This window comes from Schistocerca serialis, chromosome 3 (assembly GCF_023864345.2).
Source record: "Schistocerca serialis cubense isolate TAMUIC-IGC-003099 chromosome 3, iqSchSeri2.2, whole genome shotgun sequence".
Taxonomy (NCBI): Eukaryota; Metazoa; Arthropoda; class Insecta; order Orthoptera; family Acrididae; genus Schistocerca; species Schistocerca serialis.
Genome location: NC_064640.1, coordinates 806,621,322 through 806,647,534, shown reverse-complemented (window position 1 = coordinate 806,647,534; position 26,213 = coordinate 806,621,322). Strand labels below are relative to the sequence as shown.

General features: G+C 44.3%; 1 long non-coding RNA gene across 1 annotated transcript in view; it reads right to left on the bottom strand.

Moving 5' to 3' along the window:
* Nucleotides 1-6,210: 6,210 nt before the first annotated feature.
* LOC126470657 (uncharacterized) overlaps nucleotides 6,211-26,213 on the bottom strand; it is a 433,459-nt gene continuing 413,456 nt past the window's right edge. Inside the window, exon 3 of the long non-coding RNA XR_007586272.1 lies at nucleotides 6,211-6,344. This is a non-coding gene — a long non-coding RNA (uncharacterized LOC126470657). The remainder of the gene's footprint in view (nucleotides 6,345-26,213) is intronic.

The following is a 26,213-nucleotide window of genomic DNA, read 5'->3' as shown; positions in this document are numbered from 1 at the left end:
CTTCCTTTTATTTTCGAAGCGTCCTCAGTGGCCTGTTATACATGTTTGTTTCATGTATTTAATAAAACCGTTAGAAATATTTCCATATTTGTAATAAAATAACATTATTTTTGTTATTCCCTTATTGTTAGGTAAGAAACAATTTTTTGCGATTATTCATTCTAATAATTTGCATATCTTTTACCATGCTAAATGCTTCATGCCCGTGTTTTATTAGTCGTTCTGCAAAGATAGACTGGCTGTTTTCGTATTGCCACCTATTCTTTGCACCAAGTTTTGAAATTCATGCCAGTTATCCCCAGATGTACTGATTTGCAATCCTGAAATTCTAAGTGTTATATATCGGCTCATTGGTAATTATCTGGTTTTTCTGTTGAAGTGTGTATCTGTGACTGGAGTGTTTGTAGGCTGTGTGTAAGCCTGTTTCGTCAGTACAATGTAATTACTATTTTGTGTGTTGATTTGTGAGTTTATGTTAATGTGCGACACTTATTTTTGTTAGTCATGCCATAAGAGTTTCTGTTTTGGCTGTTTGCGTGCCCTGTGGTGTCAGTTGGAAAGTTTTGTATGTTGTAACTGAAATATTTCTATAAAGCAACAGTGCCGGAGATCCCATAACGTTGAAATGTCTGTTAACGATGTCATCACAGAGCGATTATATATGACAACAGTTTCCTAGTCATACACTACCCATAAGCGGCCAGTATGTTGGAAATCTATAAGCTAAGAAACTGGAAAACAGTTTTCAAACAATGCAGTGTGCTTGACTACTAAGGACTATAGTGGTGGGGGTCTGACGGGAAGAAAGCGTTTGTCGGCCGAGCGGTCTAGACTGCAGGGGCAGAGCGGCCGTGGAAGAAAGCGCAGATTCCGGCCACAAGACACAGTACAGCCGCAGCCGGGTGCACGAAGAGTTGCCGAGGAAAAAGCGGCGCTGAAACCAAGAGAAATGGCTGGGGCGGGAGGCAGCCTGAACAGATTGCCGTGGAAGAAACGGCAGAACAGCTACACGGAGCTACTTAATTAAGTCTTGTTACCCGAGAGCCGAGATATCAAGCGCCCTCTCTCCAATAGCGGGAAGCGATGCCACCGCGCTAATAATCGTCCCCTACTCGCCACGTCCCGCTGATGAAAACGAAACGGCGTATCAGTCAATCGTCACGGGACTGTTCTTTGATTCAAACGTGCTCAATCTACACGTTATTCTACTCTTAATTCAGATTATTCTAGAGCTCTCGCTCACTGCTTCTATTACGAGCAAACTGCGTAACGAAAATTACAATGTGCCGTTGCGTGCTCAATTGAGAGATTTACATAAAACTGTGCCATTTGTTTTGCTATAATTAAAACAGATATAAACATGACCACAAGCAGTCATTTTAGGAAATTAATCACATTACAAGCAACTGATCTACTTCAGTGATTGATGAACACATCATGAGTTTACCGTTGTCATCACAGAAGTAGCTTTCCACAATCTGAGTTAACAACGTAGAAGATTTTTTGTTGTTGCTTGTGGGTCCTCAGCTACTATGAATTTTCTAAATGGCATCACGGTCCCGAAAAAATGGTTCAAATGGCTCTGAGCACTATGGGACTTAACTGCTGTGGTCATCAGTCCCCTAGAACTTAGAACTACTTAAACCTAACTAACCTAAGGACATCACACACATCCATGCCCGAGGCAGGATTCGAACCTGCGACCGTAGCAGTCGCGCGGTTCCGGACTGCGCGCCTAGAACCGCTAGACCACCGCGGCCGGCGCATATCACGGTGCCGCAACTGGATGAATGCCTATGTAAGTTCGCTTATTGACTGACACGTAGCAATGCAACTCAGTTTTATTTCATCTGTGTTGTAGTATGGGTCAAAGAATAAATGTTGTGTTACCATTGTCGGTTGCAAAAATAAAATAAAAAACAATTTTTTTATTTGATTAGTCCTCTTAACAGTAGTGGCTTCTCAAATTGGATATATTACATTTTTGACGCTGTGTAATTTGCACTAAGCCGAACAGCGACGGAACTTGCTTCAATTCAAGTGTTTCAATGTAGCCAAAAAACAAGTGAAACTGCAGTAACACAAATAAAGGTTACAACTTCAGCCAGCTGGGAATCATTTTGTCATTTAGAAAAATCATAGATGTAGGTCTTCAGAATTTGAGAAATTACAAGTAAACATTACATGCCAGTCTCCTAAAAGAACGAAGAAACCCCCTTTTATGGTGTTACCTCTAGGAATTTCACAAAGATCTTTCACTCTGTACGTCGCCTACAGAATATCTTAGTAAATCTAGATGATCGTACAAAAGAACTAGGAAATTAAACATTTTTTTTAAAAAAAGCACAGCCAAAATGTTACGTATCTTTATAGCTATATCATAGAGGTTCATAACTTAGCTACATGACACTTAGCAGATACAGAACTAGTGTCCAAAGAAGACTTTCATATGAGTTGCCGTGAAAATAAATTGGAGATGACTGAATTTTTGCTTGCTAAAAGAAACACTTTCAAAACAATAAGAAATTTTACGAGTGTTGTAATCATTTGTTTACTGGGTTTAGGTAATTATGCATAAATTTGCTGTAGTTTCAACTATTTACATTAGGAGGAGTTTAAGTTACAAAGTTTCATTGAAAACGAGGTCATGAGAAACATAAAACTAGAGCAATTTTTGCGTAGATCGAAGAATGGACTGAGCCTTGTTTTAACCAATCGTCATTGAATTTTTTTAGTCTGAATCAAGGTGATTGAAAGACATGGAAAAACGAAGATCTGTCAGAAATTCCGATGGTGATCCGTCAGGATACGAAAGTAACACCTCGCGTTTCACCAGGAAAATCGATGTGCTCTTAATAGACACCACACTGTCTACATATGCGGCCACGTTGCATCGCATACGTCGATGGCTGCTGACAACGACATTCGACATAGTGTCTCACAGGTAAACATATTTTTTTAGAGCAAGCTTAGAATTTGGTTACTAGTCAATAATCAGATCAATAGTGACGGAATACAGCCTCAGTCATACGAGGGCCGGGAAGGAAATAAACCATGGCTACGTTTAGAGAATCATGCTGGAATTCTTGAGAGGCCTGTTGCAGAGACAGCGGAAAGCATAAATCAAGAGAGCCGAGACGATGTTTGAAACCAACTATTCGCGAATATGAATCAAACACGGCAGTGTGGTGGTAGAAAAAAATCAGCCGTATTTCAAATTCAATGATCCATTAGAAATAGGTCATACATTTTTAATATGCCCTGTGTTGTGACGAGACTAGAGTGATTCAAGGGTCACTTGCAACCTGAAATTTCCGTGTCATTGTTCGAAACTTCTTCATAGTCCCGCTGTTTAACCGATATCTGCACATCGGAAATAGCTATTGTACATTTTAGGAACGACGTTATTACTACAAGAAAACTTGCATTTTTCTGCGTCCTGTACTTAGTCAAGGCTTGTAACTTTAAAAAAGAACACATTATGTACGTGCAGCATCTTTTGCCGTACCTCTGATAGGGTACACTCATCCCTTTGACATCTTATAGTACGAAATTCAAACGGAGGAAATTATGTAAATATCTGCTGTGGACTGTTTGAAGTCCGTCACATTAAATGAATTGTTATTGACTATTTTGAAACTGATGAGTTATGCCGTACTCCAGCTGGGTGTTTCTCCGCAGAAAGGAGCCCCTTAGCTGCTTCTCTAGCTATCCGTACCTCCCGAAGGCGTTTTCGGAGCGCAGTGTATCTTTATAGGTAATCTCTCGTGAAAGATTCTTCACGCTATTAGCTTTTCACTGGTTACGACATACAACGTGGCATAGACCACACCCAGGCTTCCATATGTTTAAAGATCAATATTAATGAAACCAGTTTGCATCAGAAACTGATGTTCTCTTCGGCCATCTCTAACGCACAGTAATCATCAAGATACTGCCGTCTAGTGTTGTCTTCAAAATCTTTTTAATTATTGCATGCTACACTACCAGACCGCAAGTAATTCTAATTACGACTATGATTCCTTGCCTTAGCTTCCCAAATTTCCAACAATACCGTATTATAAATACAACAATGTAGCCGTTCAGACAACAGAAACACTCCGCAATCAGGAACTAAGATATACAGTGTGATTCAAAGAGCTGTGTCCCAATTGAAGGAACTGTTAGAGGAATCGAAATAAAACAGCTTTGGAATAGGAAATATAGTCTTGGAAGTAATCTTGAGCCAGTGAAAATTTCAGAATATCAGGAACAACCAGGGAAATCGATGCACTTACCCCGTACGATCAGCAAATATGGTGTACTGTGTTCGTACAACTGCTTGTCATTATGTTATGCATCTGTTGGTGTGTATGTACGGGATGGTTATAATTAAAGTGGAGCAAGTGACGAAGGTCCAGTATGGACTGTAATTATACACTGAAGAGCCAAAGAAACTGATACATCTGCCTAATATCGTGTAGGGTCCCTGCGTCGTATCTAGAGGTATCAAGGCCGCCTCATTAGCCGAGCGGTCTAGGGCGCTGCAGTCGTGGACTGTGCGGCTGGTCCCGGCGGAGGTTCGAATCCTCCCTCGGGCATGGGTGTGTGTGTGTTTGTCCTTAGGATAATTTAGGTTAAGTAGTGTGTAAGCTTAGGGACTGATGACCTTCGCAGCTAAGTCCCATACGATTTCACACACATTTGAACATTTAGACACGTCCATCCGCTAGATACAATTTGAAACGAGACTCGTCCGACCAGGCAACATGTTTCCAGTCATCAACAGTCCAATATCGGTGTCTATGGGCCCAGGCGAGCCGTAAAGCTTTGTGTCGTGCAGTCATCAACGGTACACGAGTGGACGATCGGCTCCGAAAACCCATATCGATAATGTTCCGATGAATGGTTCGCACGCTGACATCTGCGTTTGACTGAGATGGGAAGGGGAGGTCCAGTTGTTGCATGGCCACCTCGCTCCCCGATCTTATGGCATTTTTTTAAATTTTTTTTTTTTAAGGATGAATATCAGAAGCCTCGTGTGCATGGCAACAATTCCCGACGAAGGAAAGTTTCTAGCCAGGATAACTGTAGGGATTGATGAGATTCGTGCGATGTCTAGTGTGGTTGGTAGAGTGCACCAGAATTTTCTACGAAGATATTATGCCTGTATTGAATGCATTGGTCACCATTTTGAATACCTTTTGTAATGTAAAACACTGTTGATTAACAGCGCACTATCTTTGCTGAAATGAAAGCACATGTGCGTTGATCGTCATTGTTGTTCCTGACATTCCGAAGCTTTCACTGGCTCAGGATTGCTTCAAAGACCATTAAGTTCCCATTCCAAAATTTTTGTATTTCGACTCCTCTATAAGGTCCTTAAATCTGCGCGCAACATTTTTAATCATCCTGTATATTTAGCAGTGAAGACGTAGTTAGATGACCAGTTTCATCTTCTAGCGCCAAACCCGAATTTTTATGTAGGGTGAGACGCAGCCTACGTAAGTACGATCAATATAAAAAAAGAAAATCTGTTCCTTCCTGATAACATCGTTTCTTTCTCGTGGAAAGCTGTGATTGTGGCAGAAAAAGAAAGGATGTAAGTTCTATGTGTGCATTGTACCCGGTGGTTATAGTTAAAGTGCAGGTACTCATGAAAGTACATGTGGGCTGTAATTATCGTATGACAGCGAAACTTAGTAGATATGCTAATGCGTTAATGAGGAAACGATTAACGCTTGCAAAAAAATTAGTTCCAATTTTGGCCACTAGGTGCAAATCTGGCACTGTACAGCATCACGTCTACGTCTTCCGTGCTCATATCGAACAAATTGTGTAAATGGCGGTTAATAATAAAAACAACATTATGCCTTTTTCACTTGTTTGATCTTTTCTGCCCACATCCCGTTCTTAATCCATTACATACAGAAACGCTTCTACACGTTTTTCTTGCATTCACAGCTCCAGATTTGCGCATGGTGGCCAAAGCTGAAACTATTTTTTCTTTGCGTCAATCGGTTCCGAATTAGGCCATTAGAATATCTACCAAGATTTGCTACCATATGATAATTACAGTCCACATTGGACCTCAGTTAGTAGCTGCACTGTAATTATAACAATCCGGTATCACGAATTTCCAAATATTTGCACAAACTCTGTATAGTTTCCGCAACGCTTGTCTGATTCTTGGTTTTTCATACACATCTATCAAGCAAATAGGCGTGAACACAAGAGAAAACACAGAGGCAAGCAAGGGTAGATACAGGAACATGCGGCACTCACCAGCCCCATCGATGCGAGATCCCTGAGAGCTCTAAAGGCTACACCCGCGGCACGTTTCGTTCCTCAGAACCTCTGCTTAGCTGCAACAAGACCACATAAGATTGTATAACATTCGATTTACAAACGTTACTTCAAAATGTTTTCAACAAAATAATAATATAAATTTCATTGCTGTCTCAGCGCTGCCACTTTTCTTCAAAGACAATTACCATATAAATAAAGGGGGACAATAAAAAAAGTACAAATTCATACAGATTTAAAGGAACAGTTACGCGGTTTTCTAGAAGTAATACTCGCACTACTACAGAAATATGTTATTTACGACAACGAACAAATATAGTTATACCAAGAATAAAAATCTTTCTATTATTAAAATCAATGTAAATTGCTGACAGGCCACAGCTTGGTTTGAAGGGGAAGGGGGGGAGAGGTTCATCAAAAATTATACATTATATTTCATATAATTTTATTTTGGCTGTCGTTGCCAGGAAAGATTTGAATCGAATTTTCACGACACACATTTACTGGTAACTTAAGGAAAACCACATTTCCCTCAGTCACAATGATTTCAAGTCAACAGTATGAAGTGCGCAAAGATATCAATACAATAATAAACATAAGTGCTGCTGCAGAAGACGGTTATAAAAACAAATGTGATTATAATTAATTATTCTTTTGAGAACAGCGCTGATTTTGGAATGAAATCTGGACTCTCTTACAAGATGAATCATCTACGTGCGTTAAGATTTTAATTTACCCTACTTGTGGGAACGATTGGTATTGAGTCATAAGTTACTTTTCATTGATAATAGGAGTATGCAACCTAACTTGCCGCATTGCTGGAATGTTGGCCTGTAATGCCACCGCTCTGAAATCCCTTGGGGTTGGTGGAATGTTATTTATTATACTGTATCATACCCTCATCTCTTATTTTATAGCTATTGCATTTTTTTATATCTGGTTTGAAGTGGATCTTACGAGTGGTTTTTCTGTTCTTAATAAAATTGTTTTGGACGGTTTGCACCTTTTCGGTATTTATTTTTCTTGTTATTGTTACCCGCTGTTAAACAGCAGTTTAATAAAATGTTGATTCCGAAATTGACTATCCAAGCATATGTGCGACCACAACATTTATCTCTTGGAAGTTTTGCGGCGAGAACCATTTGCGACCCAGTAAACCATGCGACATAAAAAAAACAAAAAAAAAGACTAAGTTTTGAGACGATAGGGAATGCTGACAGAACCCATGTCGCTCGCAGCTCACTCGTTTACTTTACGGAAAACATTTTTATGCGACCACGTAGCAAATTACAAAATGTACCAGAAAATGGAGTAAATAATTTCACGACTGTCTGCGATATGCTTAGCTCGGAAAAGATCATAGGTATCTCGGTGTGTATGGAAAGCCAGAAATCTACTACACTACGTCTCTGTAAACAACTTCCGAGACTTACTGTTCACAGCAAATATGTGCTCTGGCTATGTATTTATTCCAGTCTTCTATTATTATAGACTCCCCTACCTCCTCTCTGTCCGCCCCGATAGCTGAGTGATCGCCGGCACAGTAGCTCTGTGTGTTCGGTCAGAGGGTTAGCTTCCCTCTGTAACAAAAACCTGAGTGAATAGATCAACGAAGAACCTAAATTGGTGTCATCAGACGTCCGCTCAGAACAAATTCAACGAAAAATATAGAACAAAATTAGATCAACAACAAAAAAGTGGTCAGCGTGACGGATTGCCGTCCTACGGGCCCGGGTTCGATTCCCGGCTGTTTCTGAGATTTTCTCCGCTCAGGGACTGGGTGTTGTGCTGTCTCCATCATCATTTCATCCCCATTCAGCGCGCAGGTCGCCCAATGTGGCGTCGGATGTAATAAGACCTGCACCAAGGCGGCCGGATCTGCCCCGCAAGGGGCCTCCCGGCCAATGACGCCAAACGCTCATTTCCATTCCCCCCCCCCCCTCTCTCTCACTCTCTCTCTCTCTCTGTTCGCCGCCTTCTGCTCCCTCTCTCTGTCCATCTCCTCCTCCACCCTCTCTCTGTCCATCTCGTCTCCCTACCTCCCTCTCTGTCTCTCTCGTCCTCCCCTTACCTGTGTCCATCTCCTCCTTCCTCCTCTCTGTCTGTCCAACTTCTTCCCATTACCTCTCCACGTTATCACCCCCACCCCATTAGGAGGGTTGTGATGTCTACCAAATTAAGTTCAAATAGTTCCAGCGATTTAGGATGAACTATGAACTCTTTGCCTGTGGTGTGTGCACATGTCAAACCTATTTTATTTACATTTAACATATTTTACACACATTTGTGCACATATTTCAACTGTATCTCTAGCGAATTTCGAACTGCAGTTTCATTTTCACGCAGCTCAATGAGGGGCCGCCACCCCCTCCCTCTCTAGTTCTCACAGAAAGTAAAAAATACAGGGTAGTCATATTTTTCTTTCAAAAAATGATTTCGAAGAACGCACTGGTTTGCCCCCCCCCCCCCCCCTAAAAACCGCCATACGGGCGCTATTCACTGGTATCCCTGATTCTTTATAATGCACGATCGCTGTTGATACATTATGGATTCACGTATGAACCGTGTGAAGAGATGATTCCCACAAAACAACTTTCAGATCCTCTTTGCGTCTAAGCCACGATAATCAGAGACTCTGCACAACTTCCGTATTCTCAACAAATTAAGTCTCCTAATCTAAAGTTATGCACAGTTGGGTAATCAAAAAAAAATTGTGCTCTGTTACATAAGTAAACCAACGGTATAAACGTAATGTTCACCACATGTACCTCTCTTGGAGTGGCAGGTTCCAAAAACGTTGAAGGATTTTCACTTGGAAGATCCTAAAAAATTTAAGAATATATGCTCGCCACAAATAATATTTGTCATCCCTTAAATATGCACCCTAGTCGTTGTGGGGCGTTGCAGATGGTGTAGAACTTGTATAATGTCGTCATATAACACTCCGTCGCTGAAGTAAGTTATGGCAGTGGACTGGTGTGTACGTGCCAGCCGGTTGTATCGGATCAGTGTAACAAAATGGGGCGAGGTGGAGACGTGACACAATTGCAGAAAGAAGCTATCGTGTTAGTAGTTGATAAAAGCCATGAATATAGTTGGCCAATTTGATGCTCGCATTCGGGAGGACGTCGATTCAATCCCGCGTCCAGCCATCCTGATTTAGGTTTTCCGTGATTTCCCGAAATCGCTCCAGGAAAATGCCGGGACGGTTCCTTTGAAAGGGCACGGCCGACTTCCTTCCCCGTCCTTCCCTAATCCGATGAGACCGATGACATCGTAGTTTGGTCTCTTACCCCAAACAACCCAAACCCAACCAATTTGATTGTGTACAATGCGTCTACGAGGAATGGTGTACCACTCGCAGCCACGTTCACAGAGGAAGATTACTGATCGTAAACATTTTCCAAGCAACAGGCATCGGAGACGAGTATTACGCCTCGTCAATAAAGTAAAGTAAAATCGTACGGCGTGACTGGCTAGGAGAACCGAAGGGCAGATTCAGCGACAATCGGTTTCAAACCCGAAGAGAATTGCAATTACAGTCGATGCAGTTCTATCTCAACCATCCTCCGAGCGAACATTCCAGAAGGGAACTGCATGCAGTGGATATCCGCAGTCAAACATGTCGCAAATGGCAGACATGTCGGACAGAAGAGACCCCACTCAGATATAGGCTATACATTTCTAAAAAAAGGTGTAACGGCTCCTCGACGTTTGTTTCAGTGTGAATGCACAAATATCGTCGGAACTCATACGGTAATGAGAATTCGCGAGTAGTGAGTTTAATAGGCGAGGGTCGCTATGTTGCAGCGTGCGATAAACGGAAAATCTGACTTGGTGAGGGACAGAAGCGGTTGAGGCAACCGCTCATTAGAAGCGGTAATTCCGTGTTCCAGTCAGTATCCGGCACAAATTTCCAGCTTTCGCCATTGCTTTACCACATTGCCCTGGGCAGCTAGCCGTCACTATTTCCCACCAACCTTTTCAGTTTCCTGACCTTTTCCCTTTCTACATTTTATGTTTACATGAATGTGGAAAACAACAGTCGGCCGGTGTGGCCGAGTGGTTCTAGGCGCTTCAGTCTCGAATTGCGCGACCGCATCGATCGCAGGTTCGAATCCTGCCTCGGGCATGGTTGTGTGTGATGTCCTTAGGTTAGTTAGGTTTAATTAGTTCTAAGTTCTTGGGGACTTATGACCTCAGATGATAAGTCCCATAGTGCTCAGAGCCATTTGAACCATTTGGAAACAACAGAGGAACTGGACAGCAGCTGACTAGAGTCGTGTAGTGTGGTCTGAAGAGTCGCTATGTTGCCTCTTTTCATATGATTCAAGACGACGGGGGCACCGACGGCCCAATGAGAGGTTTGACCTGAGATATTTGGAGGGTGTAGTTGGATTTGATTTGGTTCCGTTATGCTTTTCGTACAGTTACTTGAATCCTCTTATTTAGGCTACCATCAACATGCATCAGGATCTTCATTTCAACATTTCTGATGAAGAAATGTTGCGTTTTCTTTTAAATCTTCATGATGAGTGAGCTGTTGACCCTGCTATTTTATGAAGCGCTACATACTTTCCAGTTGGATGAACACTCAGGCAAGCTACCACACCACCACTAGCCCACTAAATTACCCGATGTTAATACGACTTAAAGCGTCTAGGCAGTTAGGAGCAGCGGGTGAAACGTAGCTTTCTACTTCCCCGTACTTTGGTAGCTCTACGGGATGTAATCATCTATGAGTTGCTTCAGCTGGATACGGCATACCTGAAGAAACTTCTAACTTGTTTCCCTCAACAAATCGACGATATTACACTACTGGCCATAAAAATTGCTACACCACGAAGATGACGTGCTACAGACGCGAACTTTAACCGACAGGAGGAAGATGCTGTGATATGCAAATGATTAGCTTTTCAGAGCATTCACACAAGGTTGGCGCCGGTGGCCACACCTACAATGTGCTTACATGAGGAAAGTTTCCAACCGATTTCTCATACACTAAAAGCAGTTGACCGGCGTTGCCTGGTGAAACGTTGTTGTGATGCCTCGTGTAAGGAGGAGAAATGCGTACCATCACGTTTCCGACTTTGATAAAGGTCGGATTGTAGCCTATCGCGATTGCGGTTTATCGTATCGCGACATTGCTGCTCGCGTTGGTCGAGATCCAATGACTGTTAGCAGAATATGGAATCGGTGGGTTCAGTAGGGTAATACGGAACGCCGTGCTGGATCCCAACGGCCTCGTATCACTAGCAGTTGAGATGACAGGCATCTTATCCGCATGGCTGTAACGGATCGTGCAGCCACGTCTCGATACCTGAGTCAATAGATGGGGACGTTTGCAATGCAACAACCATCTGCACGAACAGTTCGACGACGTTTGCAGCAGCATGGACTATCAGCTCGGAAACCATAGCTGCGGTTACCCTTGACGCTGCATCACAGACAGTAGCGCCTGCAATGGTGTACTCAACGAGGATCCTGGGTGCACGAATGGCAAAACGTCATGTTTTCGGATGAATCCAGGTTCTGTTTATAGCATCATGATGGTCGCATCCGTGTTTGGCGACATCGCGGTGAACGCACATTGGAAGCGTGTATTTGTCATCGCCATACTGGCGTATCACCCGGCGTAATGGTATGGGGTGCCATTGGTTACACGTCTCGGTCACCTTTTGTTCGCATTGACGGCACTTTGAACAGTGGACGTTACATTTCAGATGTGTTACGATCTCTGGCTCTACCCTTCATTCTCTGCCTCGTGATGACTGGGGTTGTGTGCTGTCCTTAGGTTAGTTAGGTTTAAGTAGTTTTAAGTTCTAGGGTACTGATGACCATAGATGTTAAGTCCCATAGTGCTCGGAGCCATTTGAACCATCTGCCCTTCATTTATCCCTGCAAAACCCTACATTTCAGCAGGATAATGCACGACCGCATGTTGCAGGTCCTGTACGGGCCTTTCGGGATGCAGAAAATGTTCGACTGCTGCCCTGGTCAGCACATTCTCCAGATCTCTCACCAATTGAAAACGTCTGGTCAATGGTGGCCGAGCAACTGGCTCGTCACAATACGCCAGTCCTTACTCTTGATGAACTGTGGTATCGTGTTGAAGCTGCACGGACAGCTGTACCTGTACACTCCATTCAAGCTCTGTTTTACTCAATGCCCAGGCGTATCAAGGCCGTTATTACGGCGAGAGGTGCTTGTTCTGGGTACTCATTTCTCAGGATCTGTGCAGCCAAATTGCGCGAAAATGTAATCACATGTCTGTTCTAGTATAATATATTTCTCCAATGAATACCCGTTTATCATCTGCATTTCCTCTTGTTGTAGCAATTTTAATGGCCAGTAGTGTATTAAGGTCAGAGGCTGTAACGGTCATGTCTCAATATATTTGAACCAAGGCAGAACGCACTCGGTGTTGTAATGTTGGGCATAATCGTCCGTGAATGCGAGTTTCAACAGGACTGTGAATTATAGCTATTTCTTATAATTTATGTAAGACCCAAACTGTGGACAAACGTTTGACCTCCTGAGTTTCGCGCCCAATTGGATTAGCAGAGCAGCAGGACAAGGCGACGGCGTAGCGCTCGGCGCGTCGCGGCCGTCGTCTCTTTTTTTTCTTCATGCGAGACATGTGTGTATGCTGGTGCGTGTGTGTGCGTGCATGTGGGAGCGGCTGGGTCGCGTGCAAGGCCGTTACGCGTCCGCCATAGGACGGAGGTCACCGACCGGGGACACCGGCGGCCGACAGCGCGTGCCTGCCGGTGCTCCGTCCAAATGTCCAGCCCTTGCTGGCGCCACTATGGCTGGCGAAAGTGAGCAAACGCCAGGTGCGGCGTGTCAACACGAAACTCTCGCAGTAAGAAACTTGTTGACCCAGCAGCTCCCAGCAGCGAAACTAGCAGCGAAATTGCCCATAATTTATGAATAATCAAGTTCATAAAATAAGTATCCACTTTACCCTAAAGATGTAAAAAAGGTTACTCGACAAAATAAAGATTAATTACACTACCTTTAGCTCACAACAGCGTCCGAAATATGAAATTACACTGGTGATAATTAAAACTATAACACCGTGAAGACGACAAGCAACGAACGTCAAACTGGCTTGAGGTGTACTACATGCTTAGATATTTAAACTTTTATTATAAGGGGTGACCAAAAAGTTTAAGTTTGAGGGTGTTGCTGTAGCGTATATGCAACGTAGCGTGACTCTGACGCGGATATATAAGCACCGACATAGAGGCAAGGAATTATTGTAGCAGTCATGTCTTTCCGACGTGCGAGCCTTAAATGCGGGAACGTCAATTATGGTGACTATATTTCCAAACTCATCCAAACAGGACCAACGTGCTGTTATGCTTTCTTTGGCTGCCAAAGGACAAACGCCGATAAACATCCACCGTAAAATAAAGAATGTATATAGGGCAGCATTCTGTCGAGAAAAAAAGAAGAAAAAAAAACACCTACAAGGGGTGAAATTTCCTGGCAGATTAAAACTGTGTGCCGGACCGAGACTCGAACTCGGGACCTATGCCTTTCGCGGGCTAGTGCTCTACCGACTGAGCTATCCAAGCACGACTCACGCCCCGTCCTCACAGCTCTAATTCCGCCAGTACCTCGTCTCCTACCTTCCAAACTTCACAGAAGCTCTCCTGCGAACCCTGCAGAACTAGCACTCCTGGAAGAAAGGATATTGCGGAGACATGGCTTAGCCACAGCCTGGTGGATGTTTCTAGAATGAAATTTTCACTCTACAGCGGAGTGTGCGCTGATATGAAACTTCCTGGCAGATTAAAACTGTGTTCCCGACCGAGACTCGAACTCGGGACCTTTGCCTTTCGCGGGCTAGTGCTCTACCGACTGAGCTATCCAAGCACGACTCACGCCCCGTCCTCACAGCTCTAATTCCGCCAGTACCTCGTCTCCTACCTTCCAAACTTCACAGAAGCTCTCCTGCGAACCCTGCAGAACTAGCACTCCTGGAAGAAAGGATATTGCGGAGACATGGCTTAGCCACAGCCTGGTGGATGTTTCTAGAATGAAATTTTCACTCTACAGCGGAGTGTGCGCTGATATGAAACTTCCTGGCAGATTAAAACTGTGTTCCCGACCGAGACTCGAACTCGGGACCTTTGCCTTTCGCGGGAAAGTGCTCTACCAGTCTGCAGGGTTCGCAGGAGAGCTTCTGTGAAGTTTGGAAGGTAAGAGGCGAGGTACTGGTGGAATTAGAGCTGTGAGGACGGGGCGTGAGTCGTTCTTGGGTAGCTCAGTCGGTAGAGCACTTGCCCGCGAAAGACAAAGGTCCCTAGTTCGATTCTCGGTCCGGCAAACAGTTTTCATCTGCCTGGAAGTTTAATATCAGCGCACACTCCGCTGTAGAATGAAAATTTCATTCTACCTACAAGGGGTACTGCTGCTGGTTCAAGATAACGGGCGTCCCATACCGCCAATGTCGTAACACAGAAGTTACGCCAACTCAAGCAGGAGACACTCGAGCACCTGCCCTGTAATCCTTATCTCTCCCAATGCGATTATCATGCCTTCGGTCCCTTAAAAAAGGACTTGAAGGGTCGAGGATGTGCATAGGCAGTTATGGACTTTTTCACGTAGAAGGACACGGTGTTTTCCCAAAAGTGTAACTTCAACCTGGTTCGTCGATGGGATGATTGCCTCAATGCTCAATGTGATTTTTGCCTAATTGGTATACAGATTCTGCACTGTGCAGCCTCCGGAAACGTTTTGATCGTCCTTTATACGAGGAGCATTCAATAAGTAATGCGACACTTTTTTCTGAAAGCAGATGGGTTTTATTCAGAATTCCTATACACGTTAGCATGCCCCACTGTTTTGGCTACAAAACGCTTCTCCGTTCCACCTTACTAGGAGGGCCTGTACGCCCGCGTGGTACCACTCTACTGGTAGACGTCGGACCCAACGTCTTGCTGCGTCATGCACGTTCTGTTTCTCGCGGAGTGCATCCTTCTTTGGGAAAAACTGATGGAAGTCTCCTGTTAGGCAGGGAGGAACCTAGCGGGCACACACCTTTGAGTACCCCAACTGGTGGACGTGTGTGTCAGCACTACCAACAGAGACGTTCAGCTGAGCAGCGAGATATTTGATTGTGATCCGTCGATCACCTCGAATGAGAGTGTCCAGACGTATCAATATCGCAGGATTCACAGCTGTGCGCGGCTGGCTGGCACGCAGGAGATCGGAGAGGTTTGCACGACCTTGTTGCGATGATGACAGACGCCTCGACCAACGGCTCACCTTGCTTTTGTTTACTGTCAGGTCTCCGTAGATATTCTGCAAGCATCTATGAACATTTGCGATGCTCTGGTTTTCCACCAAAAGAAACTCAGTGGCAGTTCTTTGCTTGGAACACACCACCGCTATAGACGCCATTTTGAATACTACGTAAACCGCCGCCAACTGTCGGAATTTCATGAAATTATAGGGCCTAAAGCGGGAGTATTTGACGAAGTTCCACAACAATTCCGCATTTTTTGAACCGAAACTGGCCGAAAAAAAGGTGTTGCACTAATTGTGGAACGCCCCTCGTATTTCAGCGTAACCGCGCGGAGATCGTTGGAGTAACACCATCTAAACCTGCCCAGTTAGCCGTGCGGTCTAACGCACTGCTTTCCGCACAGGAAGAAAAACGTTCAAATGTGTGTGAAATCTTATGGGACTTAACTGCTAAGGTCATCAGTCCCTAAGCTTACACACTACTTAACCTAAATTATCCTAAGGACAAACACACACACACATGCTCGAGGGAGGATTCGAACCTCCGCGGGGACCAGCCGCACCCGGACGGGAAGGCGTGCCGGTCCCCGGCACGAATCCGCCAGGCGGATTAGGCCCGTTTCACACTGGGACACTGGTGACGGTCGCCAATGATGGTCACCGGTGACTGTGGTGAACACTCTCGGATCACTGGTGTCCGACACCGCAGGTATTGCCAACAAATTGGTTAGTGAAATGGACTCGTACAGGAGTAGCAACTAAATTTCGCTAGATTTTTATGGTTCGAAAAATAAGGTATTAAATTTGAAACAAGAACATACAACTTACCAATTTTGTTTTTCTTATCCATGCTCTTCTCATTGAAGTCAGGCACAAACCTCGTTATAGTTTCTTACCACGCACTCGCTTTCATCATTTTGTTGCTATAGTCATCGCTTTTCACATCCCAAATAGGAGGACGGCTTTCTACTTAATTTACAAAATATTTCGTGTTAATCAAACCTAAACTCATGAGTACAGCGTGTGCAGTATAATGTACAATGAATATTTCGAATCACAGTCTCAGAAATGACTGCCTGTCGGTTGGCAAATCTGCAGCGCTGTGTCTGTGATCAGTGTTCCAGTGTCAACACTCCAATTCAAACTAATGCATGTACGGCGGTGAGTGCTGTGAACACAGTGACCTTGTCCGTCACATGTGGCGAGGGTGTCACTGTTGGGTCACAGTGGCTCGGTGAGACAGTGTTGTGTTGCGGTGTGAACGCTCCAGTTCAATCGAATGAATCTCTGTCGGTGATCGTCGCTGGTGACCGTCACCAGAATCCCAGTGAGAAACAGGCCTTCGCGTCGAGGTCCGGTATGCCGGCCAATCTGTGGATGGTTTTTTAAGGCGGTTTTCCATCTGCCTCGGCGAACGCGGGCTGGTTCCCTTTATTCCGCCACAGTTACACTGTCGGCGACTGCTGCGCAAACATTGTCTCCACGTTCGACTACACCATAGTCACTCTACCACGCAAACATTTGGGGTTACACTCGTCTGGTGTGAGACGTTCCCGAGGCGTCCACTGGGGGCTGAACCGCACAATAACCATGGGTTCGGTGTGGGGTGGCGGTGGTGTGAGTGGACTGCTGAAGCCTGTTGTGGGGTTGTGACCCACTGAGGGCTGCGGTGGGGACGAAGCCTCTCCGTCGTTTCTAGGTTTCCAGTTCCATACAATACTATACAACACCATCTAAATTCTTTACGGGAGAAAAGATTATGAAGTGGGTTTCGCATACACAGTTCACATTTGAATTTTGTTTGTTTGTGAAAAAATCATGCTAAGTCTCGTGCAAGAACCAAAACGCCTACCAACAGGCACCAGACCGCGACAGCAGCAGGATGGCTTGCCTATCAGGAATGTGGTTTACTGAGCAGAGATATTGCTCCTCGAGCTGATCTGGTCCAACGGCAGTCAAGCTAATATGAAATCGCTTTGTTCAGGAAGCCCATACTCAACGCCAATCTGGTTCTAAACGGTCACATGCAAATAGCGCCAGAGACGACATACATATTTTTCGTTCAAACATGCAGGGTCGTACAACCACGTCATGTACCTTGGATCAGAATATGGGCTTGTTTGTACGAAGACAAATATATCCGTACAAGCAGGTGGCCGTGCTATCCTAACCTACCTCGGTGCAGAGAATGTTGCACTCTTGACTCTCACCCACTGAAAACGTTTGGTTGCAGCTTGTCAAGAGATTGGAACACCACTACTCGTTAGCCACTACGATTGATGAACTGTGGCATATTATTCAAGCAATATGGAATAACTAAGATGTCTTAGATCGAATCGATGCCCAGCCGGATTAGGGCCACTCTTGATGCCAGAGTACTAAATTTCGGTTCCAGCATACCCCCAAATCACTACCAACTTTAATTATGTATTTTGTCCATTGTATAAGCACAACAAGAAAAATTTCGTTACTTGCTATCCCTCCGGTCACTGAAAACTTTAATGGCCAGCAGTGTAGAAAGATCTAAGAAAGTGAATATGCGTTTCCAATCAGCAATAATAAATAAATAAAAATTACAAAATCGGAAGATTACTTCGCAACTAAAGGAAGAGTTAACAGGAGATCTGGTTATTCTTAGCTCCCACATTTTCCTGACAGCCACGTGGCATGTTGTCTGTGAGGCAGGTCAAGATTTCCACTGGCAACAGAACTCATTCATTAGAAAGAGCTGTACGGAAGTCTGTTAGAGGGTGGTGGCCAGTGACTACCGCCTCGACACATGTATGATATTCTCTATAGGATTCGAGTGCAGAGATCTCGATGGCCGTCCATATGTTGAATGTCTTCACCTGACGCAAATTTTTTGCCAAAGCATCTCGATGAGGATGAGTATTGTCGGCCACAAAAAAGAAATCTGGACCAATCGTATCTCTGAAGGCATATCTCATATCTATACCCCTGCACATTAATAGTATTTCTTCTACCACTAACGAAAATGTCATTCCCCATAGCATGAACCCATTACTACCAAACTGGTCACATTCCATGACATTCCTGCGATTTTCCTAGCTGCACTGTCACACCATCCTAATGAGGGAGAGAATCATTCAACAATCTGAATCGGTATTTAACTATGAATAGCGTATTCCTTCTTTCATAGTCCAGTTTCGATATTGCTCACTCCACAATAAATGGGACCACGTCGAGAAATGTCAAATATGTTTAAAGAAAGGATCACTTTAAAATCTGACGCTTCACGGCACGCATAAAGCGGATAAAACGGTCTCTGGCCTGTGTACTCTACAGGAGTCCATCCCACGGCCAATGTTTCGGGTACTCGTCGTCGGCTTCTCTTCTACGTGACGAACGACGTCTTCTCCGCAGTCGAGAGTGCGGTACGTCCGAGCAACACCACAGTCGACTCTCCCAGTTGCAAAGTGCCAAATTCTCCCTGCCTTTGTTGTCGTTGGAAGAAACTGCTATGTCATGTCATAATTACGAAGGGGAATGACGAGGGCGCCCATTTCTCAAATTTTGTGCGTTCCCAGAAGCGGGAGGTTTGAAACTAAGCTGAGCTTCAAACTTGTTTTATACCCAAGCGGCACTTTTTCTGAGATGGTTCCTTATTAACTTCATCTACTAAGTCCCTTCCATCATCAATGGCCTATACTTCCTAAGAGAAAATTCAAGTAACATCGCGCAGGCACTTTCTTTGGTGACTCCGGAGACCTTGCTTGACGACCAGAGGTGAGGCAGGCGTATACCGCACCAAAATAGTGTTTCGTTGGAGACATTTATCTCAAAGCTCGTTATACAGTTAAGTTGTTCAGCCAGTCGCCGTCGTGAAAATTTCTGCCATTCTTGATAATTTTCTTCCATCTGCTGCTGTCTTCGACAAGCTTCTCCCATTTGTCGCATTCAGTACCGAATGCGTTCACATCACGTTTGACGCAATCTTTGAAACGCAAAGCAGGTCTTCCAGCGGTCTCTTGACATGTACTATCGCATTACGCAGTGAGCGTCGGGAAAGGCGGGAGTGGTCCGTACAATGTAAGTGTTCTAGCCACCGCAGGCGACGTTCCCTGAGAGTGGCGGTGCTGCACGGTAGATTCGCAGCGTCCAGGTATCTCATTTGTCACGTGGCCCCTCCATGTTATGTCTAGAATGTTTCGTAAGCACCACAGATGAAAGGTGTTGAGCTTATGTTGTTGTTTGGTATACGATGTACAGGTTTCACCATCATACACCACCATAGCTCAGCACGCATGCTTGACAGACAGGCATTTTTTTGGTCACGCTAAGGTCTTTGTTGTCCCATACTCTTTTGCGAAGTTTGCCCTTTGCCACTTTGCCAATTCTTAGCTTTACTTCATCGTCTAGAGAAAGATCTTCTGACACTAGTCAATCGAAATAGCAGATTTTGTTGACTGTATTTAACAATGAAACATCTGAAGGCAGGCTTACCTGTGTAGCTTTGGGTCATAATCAGACTCTTCTTCAATTTCACAGACATGGAGAAGAGCTTGCATGGAGCAGTAAATTTGTCCACAAGCCTTTGTAGATCGTCTTGAGAATGTGCTATGAACGCCTCATCATCAGCGAATAACAAGTTACATACATATAAGTCCTCAAGATAGCGCATGGATCTGAGTAATGAGATGTTGCAAAGTTTCCCATCGGCCCTGGTGTGCAGATGGATGCCCAGGATTTTTTCGCCGAATGCAACTTTGAGACGTAAGGAGAAGAATGTGCCAAACAATGTATGGGCCAGTACACAGGCTTGACGCACTCCTCTTTGCATAAGAAAAGGAACTGACGTGCTTCCTCCAAAAATCACAGCCCCCTCTATATCGTCGTAAAAAGCCCTGATCATCTTCAGGAGTTTTGGAGGGCAAGCTATTTTCACTAGTACATGATTCCTCTTTGCTAGCTGTGTCAAATTCCTTATTTAGGTCGATGATGGCAGTGAGCAATGGGGTCTACTGCTCGCTATATTTTTCCTGTGTCTGGCGGAGTGTGAAGATCGTATCAGTAGTAGAACGCTGGGCTCTAAACCCACATTTAGACTCAGAGTACACACGTTTGGTAAGTTTCCCCAGCCTGCCCAGCATCACACGGGCAAACGCTTTTCCAACGATACTCAGCAGTGAAATTCCCCTGTGGCAGTTGCATCACTGTGATCTCCTCTACCTTTGTACAGAGTGACGATGTTGGCATCGCGCATATCGTACAACACAGTACCCTCAGTCCAACATTTCTACAAAAGGTTGTAGACCACTGGGAGGGGCGGTGTTAGTTTGATAAGTTCTGCGTGGATGTTCTCTTTGCCGGGGCATTTCCCGTATTTAAGAAACGCGACAGCTCTCTGAAGCTCATCCTTAGCAGGCACGGCATCCAGCTCGTGCAACTTAACAACTGAGATATTTCTCCTGTTGCTTTTGGACTAATGTTGACCGGGTGTAAGTAGAGGTTGGAATAGTGTTCCACCTATTGTTTCAGTTGCCAATTACAATCTGTAATGACTGTTCCATCGACTTCCTTAAGTGTGGTGGTCTTCTTAGGGGTGGGCCGAATGGCTCGCTTGATTCCTAAACACACTCCGCTGATGTTTCCAGCCTCGACATCCTCCTGTGTGTTCGCGCACGCTTTCTCAGAGTAGGTATTACTGTGGCTACGGACGGTGCGCTGAACAATTGCCCTTGCTTCGTTTAGATACCTGCAGGTAGCGTTGCAAGGGTTTGAGTGCCAGTTGATAGTTACCTGACGCTTAGAATCAAGGAGCGGTTTCAAGACATCAATTTTCTCGAGGAACCAATCCTGAGATTTCGTTTTCACAGCCACTAGAAACCTGTAATAAGCAAGGAAAATGAGACTGAATTTCCAGTTTATAACTAAAGTTCTCGTTTGTCGGGTATAATAAGTGTCACCTGAGCTACCACAGATGCGAACGTCATCCATTAAACACAAGCAATTCCATTGTCGTCACGTTGGAAGATTTGTATCATTGCTCGTAAGAGCCACCCAGGAGCAACTCTTTCTTGGAGCTTATTGTCGCCTTAACAATGAGGACACTAAAGATGAAAAGATGGAGGACCAGCTAAGCCGAACGAAGCGCGGTAGTTAGTGAAGTGGAAAGGGGCAATGCGGGAAAGCCGGAGAAGATGGAGTGGGGGGAGGGAGGGGGGTGTCTGGCATTATCTTGGTGAATCCATCATAGCGTCATTTCAATACACAACAGAGCCACTAACAACAGAACTGAGTCAGAAGTGACACTAACTTCAAGCTGATATTCTATAGGATATTTGACTAGCGGCGAATAGAGGATACTGAAATGAGCAAACACTCCTAATAAACATAGGTCTGGAAACTAATGGTTTTCCGCATACGACGTACTACGACAGAGGACTTTAACACCTTGCAACAATGTCCCCGAGGATCCAAACTCCAGGTTTGCACTTGAGAGCAAACGCATTGTTCAACATGACCACTGTTCATGTGAAAGCAGGATTCAGCACTTCCCCTTATCTATACTCGTACACGTTCAAAAATCCCAGGCGTGTTCCGAGTGCATTGACAACCATCCACAACGTGTTCCCACAGTTTATCGACACTGTCAAAAGGGCTGGAATACACCAAAACTTTCTAATAGCCCTACACACAAAAATCCACCAAGTTCAAGTCGGGGGAGCTGAGAGACCATGGTATTAGAGAGCCACGGCAGATACACTGTCGTCGAAGAGTCATGGTACGTGTTCCCAAAAAGCCACAGGAAAGTTTGCTGGTGCTCCAGCAGTCACGGGTCACATACACATCCTTTCAGCATGAGGAACATCACCCAAAACGTAGTCTCAGACATTAACAGTGTTGTAAAATTGGCATTACTGCACTTGTGGCTACGTCGTTTCGGGGAAACCATTGGTTTCCGGAGCTATGTTTATAGTGATTATTCTCTTATTTATTTGCTCTCTACTCACCCCCTTTCGTTTGTACCTGTAATAGTCATACACCGTATATACGTTTGACAGCATGCCAGCAAAATCCTGCTACCTTTTGCATGATTTATGCCGGTTTCATAAAACAAATGAAAGTGAATAAATGACGCATTAAAACACTGTTTCATTTCAGGTTTGAAAAGTGGAAGTGATCTGTCAATTTGATCTAGGTGAGGTGCATCAACAAAGAACGTAATTACTCCGAACAAAAATACGGTACACACTGTAATGAGACGCTGTTAATAAATATTCATAAACTTCTTAGCAAGTGAATGTCATTCTTGTTGTACGATTGCTCTTAGTGTGGAAACATGCTAGGTAAAAAGTTGCAATAGCCCACCTTCAGAGAGAATCTCAGACATATACTATGGGATTCAAGTTGAATAAGCAGGATTTGCCAAGCACTTTATGTCTTGCTGTTTAAGATATTCGTCCGAGCGAGTAGCCATGTGTGGTTGAACACTACTGTTTTGTGGAATAAGATCATCGCACAGGGATAAGTATGTGCATAGTTATCAATAGTGTTCCCTATAGAAACACATGAAATTCTATATGTATACGTACTGTTATACTACCACCACATATAAACACTACAATACCTGAAAGCACCAATTTAACCCATAGTTGACGGATTATTACGGCCTGTGGTTTCTCGCCAAATCAGAACACGTCCGCTGTCACTTTGCATGCTAAACCAGGTCTCATCTGTGAAGCGAAAGATTCTCAATTGATATGCAGTCCTGAGTACATGGTGGCGCAGCCATTTGTGACGCGACGTGACCACTGAGCAGTGCACAGGTGGGGTTGGCTCGCAGACATACCACCTTCAAGAAGTCTCCTGTGTACAATATTATACGATGTCTCACTTCTGGTGATGGCAGTAAAGGATCGTAGTTAAAATAATGTCTTTCTCCCATTTCTTAGAATGTAGAACAGAGATCATCTACTACCATCGGGTATTCTAGTCTTGGCTATCCTGGCTGCTTTCTGGATGTTGAACGCCTGCTTTATAATTGTTAGCACGGTATGAGGAAAGAAAGGACGAGCATATAATCACATAGCTACCTCCACCTGATTTTGTTCTGTCTCACCTCTGCCAACGGCTCCCGACCACAGTTTTTTCGGTAAAAGATAAAACGAATTGTTTTCCCCAAGTTGGCTGTCCTAGATATCTTCCCTTAAGCACATAAGTCCAATGCCGTTCTGCTCCAAAACATTCCAACTGGCACCACTGAGTGAAGGAGGGAAGCGGAGGCCACTTTATTCAGCAATGTAACGATAACCATTCAGCTTTACTGTCAATTTCTATATGTCTTCACGTGTTATGGCTGCTTCTTTATTATTTCTATATTTTTCTAATGAATAGTGTTATACTGTTATGCATAGTGTAGAGTTACGTGCTTCACACTTGACACCTAAATGTATCCTGGACACGAGATCGTAGAGCGGTGGGAGGGGTCAGAGGGCATTGTTAGCGCATATCCAGTCTTAAATGTACGAGACAAAAGTGTACGATGCGAAAATATTAATACCGTAAGTACTTGCAGCATCTGAGGACCTCCGCGGTTCACATTCTTTGGCGATATAATATCCACACGAGATGTGGTGTTAATGAATTTTGATATCCTTCGTAAATTCTAGCACATGGCTGTACTCTGTGTGCAGTACAACAATTATACTTGTAAATAATAGATTTCAGCTAACAGTCGTCCTTTGGAATTTTTATTGGCAGATCTACATTTGATTCCGCAATAAAAAATAGGGGTTCCCATTTGAAATTTTAAAGTTGCCTCCCGCCCCACTCCCAGGGGGCTGGGGTAGCGGGCTAACTTTAGCACCAACAGATGTGCCCCTCGAAAATAATCAACTTCGGATTCTACTCATTTTTCCGTGTGAAACTTATTTCTCGAGTTATTCTGGTTTTTCAACTTAAAATTTACACCCTGTGTAGTGTTTGGGTTGATATTCTGGACCTAGATCTGTCATAGTTTCATTGAGTATTTCGTTTAATTTGAGTAGGGAAACCTCTGATATACGCATATCAACAAAAGTTTCATCGTGCAGTTGTGTTGCTTTGTGACTGTTCCTGTACTGATCTGAAAGTCAGCCCTGACGTTGTTTGCAAACATATACACAGTTGCCATGAACGATACCTATAGGTAGAATGCTTCACTTTAATGGACTGTAACACTCCTGTTGGAAGTAAAGCATCAGTAGGTACGCATTGGAGACGTCTGTGGAACAGCAGCATTATTACCTATCATGCCACGAAGGACAATCGTGGACAATGATCGGGACTGCACCACCAAGCTACACACAGGAGGCTTGTCAATCAGGGAAGTTGCTCACCGTGTGCACCGGTGTCAAAGTGATGTGGTCTGTACATGGAATCGGTCCCAACTGACAGGTAGTTTTGAAGACTTACGCAGAACAAGCTGTCCACGTTCGACAAGTGCACAGGATGATTGATATCTGTGAGTTTTGAATCAAAGGAAACTGTGGGCTGAGTGCTCCAGAACTGAATTTTGACTTAGAAGAAGCCACACGACGCGTCAAGCTGTTTGGAGACGATTTCATGGTGCGAATCTCCATTTCTGACGACGGTAGCGAGCACCACGTACGTCGTATACCACAGCACCATGGACTCCGTTACAGATGGGCAAAAAATTATGTAAAATGCATGCCCCAGGATTTGCGTCGTGTGTTGTTTACTGACAAAACGCGGACGTGTTTGTACCCTGATAATCGTAGACAACGTGTTGGAAGACAACCAGGTAGTATAAAATGCATCCAGCACAGTGTCCTACGTGTGCAACAAGGCGGTAGCCGAGTGATGCTCTGGGATAGCACTGCATGGTGCCACCGTACACCTCTCCGGGTTGTTGAGGCCAGTCTCACTGCTCAGCGGTATAGGGACGAAATTCTGCAACCAAACATTTTGATAAAAATGATAAACCGCGTGATAATTGTGCTGTTCTCGTGAACATGTTCCTTCAACATGCGAGGATCACGAGAATAGAGTGGCCTGCCTGTTCCCCTGACATGCACCCAATCGAACATGTGTGGGGTCGATTGAGACGAACTGCTTTTGAACGTCGACGCAATTTGGACCAGGGATATGTCACGATAGGATTCAAGCCTACATCAGAGCAAGGGGACGTTCCACCGCGTATTGATGTTGCTCAGGATTGCTATAAACCGCACCCCCACACCCCACCCCCAGCACCCCATGCAAACAGACGACTTTGCCGTTAAACAGATGTATTTCTTATTTTAGTCTATGAACTGGACACATTGCAAATGTGAACGAATTCTTTTGAGCCATTTATTTCAGAATAAAAGGATGATGCAAAACTTATGTTGATGTTTGTATGAAGTACTTGCTCGGCCAGAAACGATCCGTGAACAGTTCAGTTCTACACTGCCTGACAAGAAAAGTGAAGCGCTCAGAAGGGGAGGAGGAAACAAAATGAATCTGCGCGGGTAGAGAGGATATGTGATACTGTTTCAGTGATTACAAAATCGAGTCAAATTTACAAACAGCTTGTCAGTATGAACCCCCTTGTCACTATGACGTTTCCCCAATTCAAGCCTAGATGTATGCCCTGGTTCGTTTGGGAAGTGTGTAATAAAGTTGTTGTACCTTCTCCTGAAGCAAGCAGGCTTACAATTATTGTA